The 5,813-nt window shown below is 52.5% G+C and overlaps 1 long non-coding RNA gene across 1 annotated transcript; it reads right to left on the reverse strand.

Moving 5' to 3' along the window:
* Positions 1-326: 326 nt before the first annotated feature.
* Positions 327-4,097, reverse strand: LOC121135555. Its single transcript, XR_005872656.1, has 3 exons — positions 4,037-4,097; positions 3,599-3,651; positions 327-582 (listed from the first exon to the last, which is right to left on the reverse strand). It is a non-coding gene; the product is annotated as an uncharacterized LOC121135555 (long non-coding RNA).
* Between the last annotated feature and the right edge of the window lie 1,716 nt (positions 4,098-5,813).

Consider the following 5,813-nt stretch of genomic DNA (forward strand, 5'->3'; position numbering starts at 1 on the left):
CACTGAACTGTTGGGGGAATGAGGGGTGTAGACTCCCACTCACAGGAGAACACTTGCCTTTTTGCTTGTTTCTTTTTTACAGAAGTGAGGGCAGAGAGAGGACACTGTAGGTGAGCGTGGCCTAAGTACCCCCAACCTAGTAGAACTGTCCATGGTTGGGTTTGCACTTCTCTTCCACATGGTGCATATGGTGTACCAGGACCTACTTTTGTCACACAAAGTAACGGCATGGGGATATCATCTACCCCCAGCCGATTGCTTTTTGTTACAAGTGTGAGTCTAGTGACTCACCAGCTGTGGCACGGTTCAGTGAACTGCTCTTCCTACCCTGCTCTACCAGGCAAATTCATTCTCTAACACCTTCCCCACCACTGTAACAACCAGACCCAGTCCACCACACCCCTTTCCATCTGTTTCAAGAGTGAGAGTCAGCGGAAGGTACGGTGTAGTCAGCAGGACGGGTCCCGTCGATTCATTTTACTTCAGGAACCATGTCTGTGACTGTTGGAGCATGGAGGCTGAATCTGGTGGTCTGGGTCGCTGGGCACTGAAGTCCAGAACGGAATACGTGACTTCATCCACCTGAAAGTGTGAGTGTTGGTCAGTGACATCAATCCATAGGTCAGAGACTCACCTTGCTGGTGACCTAGCACCACTGAGCTGTGGCCTCCGTGCACCGTGAGCCGTGGGACAGGACACTCGTCACTCGCTGTCTGACATCCTGATGCATGATCACTGGAGGACACAGGTTGGTACCATGGGACAGGGTGAGACAGCAACGAGAACAGAGCCAGAATCAACAGAGACTTCTAGATGGGCCACAGAACAGCGGTGGACAGAAGCCAGACGTGGGCGAGGATGTGCACAGTCCTGGCTGCCACCCTCTTTGTAGCAGCAAAGTGTGTTTTGGGAGGAGGAAGAGGTCATGTGGTCGCTGTGGGTGTGTCCCCTCTGACTTGAGGACTTTTGTGTTTGTGGGTACTCTATTGAAATGCTAACATGAGAAAACCTCTATTTTTTTGTTTTTTTGTTTTTTTTTTTTTTTTCGAGACAGGGTTCCTCTGTGGCTTTGGAGGCTGTCCTGGAACTCACTCTGTAGTCCAGGCTAGTCTCGAATTTACAGAGATCCGCCTGCCTCTGCCTCCCGAGTGCTGGGATTAAAGGCGTGCGCCACCAACGCCCGGCTGAGAAAACCTCTATTTAGAAAACAGGAGTCCCCATGTCCTCCAGGGACCAGGAGCTGTGACTACAGGTGTGCTCCCCTGTTCCTGCTTTATGTGATCCTAAACCCAGGCCAGGTACAGGCAAGCAAGCACTTTAGAAAAGGCACTACATTTAAATTCTTTCTGCAACCATCTCAATTGCTAAGAAGAATACAAAGTTACTATGTGGCTGGAGCTTTCTGGCAAAGAACAGAGAGAAACACAATAGTCCCCGCATTTAAGAGTCAACCCACGTGGTCTGTGACGTCCTGCACAGGAAAAGACACCTCAGGAAGGCTGTCCTGCCAGAGACTTTACAAGACACACCCAGCCCATTTTAACAGGCAGCCCATGGTCCCTGGCCACTGTTCACTCTCGCTCCTTGAGGGCCTCCCGTCTGCTGTGGGCCCTTTGGCCGATGTCCACCCTCCCTCTTGAGCATGTCTCCGTCATTCTCTGAGAATCCCGCCAGTGTCCTGCACCATAGGATGTGTCTCATCTGAATCCATCTGGCAGACATCAGGGTCTAGGGCGCAGGGCAGAGGAGCTGATCAGAATGGAGTCCTTCCTTTGAAGGCCAGAGCAGGCTGACATGAGACACAAGGGAGAGGGCGTGGCCCCTCCTCCTTTGGTCTGTGCTGGGAGCTACACAGCGGTGAGCTCCTCCACACCTTTAGACTCTGTAGTGGGCAGATGCAGGTGAGCAGGCTAAGGGTGAAAGAGGGGAAGCCCTTGTCTGCCCCAGGGAACTAAGGGCACAGACGGGGAGGGGGGGCTATGACCTGGGGAAGCCAGAGAAGTGTCCCCAGGACACAGAAGTGCAAAGTGATCTAAGACTTTGATTTGCAGCTGAAGGAGGTGGCAGGAGGTGGTGGCCGATGTGGGGTGGAGTTGAGCGGGTGATGCCCATGGCCAGTTAGAGGATTTGCCTCCTACAGAGACCTTTGCAGACATAGGTGCTTAGGACCGGTGGAGAGGCAACAAGGACAGAGACCTGGATTATTCAGTTCAGGAGGTCTCCCGGTTCACACAGCCTTGATTATCCTCTCCTCAGTGGTGTTTATCAGTGACATGCTCCTATGACAAGGAGGAGCACAGTGGCCCATGGCACACATGCAGCAGAGAGTCTCGAAAGGGAGGATGAAAGACCACAACCTTCACATGTGTCAGGGAAGGCATGAGGGTGAGGAACTTATTCCTGGACATGTGGTTCCCTCAGGCCAGTCTAGCCTAGGTGGACTGAGTCTCCCTTCAGCACTGGCTTGGTCTCCCCTGGCTGGGAAGGCGGTGAAGACCTACAGACCTGACGGCTGGTGTTGCACAATTATTTGTTGAACTATGTAAAGATGTGTTGCTGTTTTAGCTTGCCTGACCAAGATACCTGTTTGGGCTAATAAAAAGCTGAGTGGCCAATAGCAAGGGAGGAGGTGTAGCTGGGGCTTCTGGGCAGGGAGAGAAAGTGGGAGGGGGAATTTAGCCTCCGGAAAGAAAAAGAGACACCAAGGAGGTGCCATGGGCCAGACAGACAGACACGGAGGAAGCAGGGAAATAGGAGATACAGGATGAAATAAAGCTAAAAATCCGTGAGGCAAAACATAGATGAATAGAAACAGTTAAATCAAGGTAAAGGAGTTAGTGGGACAAGCTAAGCTGAGGCGGAGCATTCATAACGAATCAGTCTCCATGTCTTTATTTGGGAGCTGGCTGGTGTTCCAAAGAAAATTCTAACTAGAGGCTGGGAAGATGCGATCTGCTCTGTAAGTCAGACAGGAGACAGTGGCTGGTGTTCAGGATGCTATGGAAGGATGGGCAGGTGGTGGAATGTAATATGATTAATAAAAAACCAGAGATAGATACTGGCGTTCAAGCTGATGGCCAGATAAGCAAAAGCAGCCAGCCCCTAGCTCTTACCTCTACCTCAGACGAAAAGGTGATCTGACTAGCTCCATGAGTCCTCAGACTGCAATCTTAGACTGCTGCCTCTGCTGAACATGGCTGGAGACTAAATCTTCACATGAGGCCCCTTTGCTTTTTCCTTTTATACCTCTCAAATCCTGGGATTAAAGGTGTTGTGATGCCAAGTGCTGGGATCACCTTTGTGTGAGCTGTTTCTCTTTAGGACTGGATCAATTTCAGGTAGCACAGTGTGGCCTTGAACTAACAGAGATCCATCTGCTTGTCTCTTGAGTCCTGGAATTAAAGGTGTGTGCCACCACTTCCTGACTCTATGGCTAACTCGTATGGCTGCTGGGATTAAAGGTGTGTGTCACCACTGCCTGTCTATGGCTTGTGGCTAGCTTTGCTTCTGTACCCTCAGACAAGCTTCCATAAGTCATAAATAATATATCACCACAGTGGAACCTTCTGGCTTCCCTAGGGTCAGTGCCTTTACTTACTGTGAGTGGACGGTGTCCGATTGTCCTCACTGAGAATGCTCTTACGTCTGGTTCTAAATGAAGAGGAGAGACTGTCACCTGTGTTTGGTTCTGAGTTGGGAAGGACCCTGGGAGCCGATGATTCCTGGGAGCCGCGTGGTGTCCTTGCTGTGTGTTCACACCATGGCTGCCACTCCTCTCTTACTGCTGCCTCCTTTCCCAGTCTCACGGGGCCCCCTCCTAGTGTCTGATCCTCTCACCCTGTCGTGTCTTCTGTCTTCCTGACTGGTGCTGGGGAGTGGGACATCCCGAGTCCAGACATCTCTTCTTTTCAGTGCTCGGCACATTCTGTCTTCACACCACACCCCCTTTGTCTCCCACTGGCAGGAACTTTTTTCTCACTGGTTGCCCATGGGGACCCTGATGCTTGTCCCTCTAGATTCTCTGTCTGACTCTTACGTTCTCCTGCTGCTGGTTTTCTTCCTTCCATTCCTGTTCCTTCCATTCCCGTTCCTTCCGTTCCCGTTCCTTCCGTTCCCGTTCCTTCCGCCGTTCTTTTCGCCGCTTCTTGTGTTTTTTTCTGTGGCTCCTGTGGGGCAGGGAAACACAATGGGTCTTCTGTTCTAAGCCACATGGGAATAAGAATGACCATGACCCACAGAGACTGGGGTTTAGGGGGTGGGAAACATTTAAGAACCCCAAGAATTAGTGAGAAGCTGACACTTAGGAAGGGCTAGAAGAAGTCCAGTCTAGAGACAGACAGGTGAAGGAAACCTTTTCTGTTCCCAAGCAAGGAGGAAGTAGCAGAGGAAATGTCACCATACCTGCCAAGTTTCTTGAAAAACGCGAAGTACGCCAGGCCTCCTAGTATCGCCAGCCCAGCCAGAAACTCAATAGCCAAGGCAGCAGCAATCGGGGCTGATATCGGGACATTTCTTTTTGGTAGTTCATCTGTCATGGAAGGATATCAGAAGAAGGAATAAAGAATCAGCATAAAGCCACTTTACATTTAGAATGGGGACATTCTCTGAGCATGGGGTGTGATCCCTGGAGAAGCTGGCTGAGCATGGGGTGTGATCCTGGGGAAGCTCACTCAGCATGGGGTGTGATCCTGGGGAAGCTCACTCAGCGTGAGGTGTGATCCTGGGGAAGCTCACTCAGCGTGAGGTGTGATCCTGGGGAAGCTCACTCAGCGTGAGGTGTGATCCTGGGGAAGCTCACTCAGCGTGGGGTGTAATCCTGGAGAAGCTCACTCAGCGTGGGGTGTGATCCTGGGGAAGCTCACTCAGCATGGGGTGTGATCCTGGGGAAGCTCACTCAGCATGGGGTGTGATCCTGGGGAAGCTCACTCAGCGTGAGGTGTGATCCTGGGGAAGCTCACTCAGCATGGGGTGTGATCCCTGGGGAAGCTCACTCAGCGTGGGGTGTAATCCTGGCTCAGCATGGGGTGTGATCCCTGGAGAAGCTGGCCCAGCATGAGGTGTGATCCTGGGGAAGCTCACTCAGCATGGGGTGTGATCCCTGGAGAAGCTCACTCAGCGTGAGGTGTGATCCTGGGGAAGCTGGCTCAGCATGGGGTGCGATCCCTGGAGAAGCTCACTCAGCATGAGGTGTGATCCTGGGGAAGCTCACTCAGCGTGAGGTGTGATCCTGGGGAAGCTTACTCAGCGTGGGGTGTGATCCCTGGAGAAGCTCACTCAGCGTGAGGTGTGATCCTGGGGAAGCTCACTCAGCGTGAGGTGTGATCCTGGGGAAGCTGGCTCAGCATGGGGTGTGATCCTGGGGAAGCTGGCTCAGCATGGGGTGCGATCCCTGGAGAAGTTCACTCAGCATGAGGTGTGATCCTGGGGAAGTTCACTCAGCATGAGGTGTGATCCTGGGGAAGCTTACTCAGCGTGGGGTGTGATCCCTGGAGAAGCTCACTCAGCGTGAGGTGTGATCCTGGGGAAGCTGGCTCAGCATGGGGTGTGATCCCTGGAGAAGCTCACTCAGCATGGGGTGTGATCCCTGGAGAAGCTCACTCAGCGTGAGGTGTGATCCTGGAGAAGCTCACTCAGCATGGGGTGTGATCCCTGGAGAAGCTCACTCAGCGTGAGGTGTGATCCTGGGGAAGCTCACTCAGCATGGGGTGCGATCCCTGGAGAAGCTCACTCAGTGTGAGGTGTGATCCTGGGGAAGCTCACTCAGCATGGGGTGTGATCCTGGAGAAGCTCACTCAGCATGGGGTGTGATCCTG

Source organism: Mesocricetus auratus, unplaced genomic scaffold, assembly GCF_017639785.1.
Source record: "Mesocricetus auratus isolate SY011 unplaced genomic scaffold, BCM_Maur_2.0 Super-Scaffold_100038, whole genome shotgun sequence".
NCBI lineage: Eukaryota > Metazoa > Chordata > Mammalia > Rodentia > Cricetidae > Mesocricetus > Mesocricetus auratus.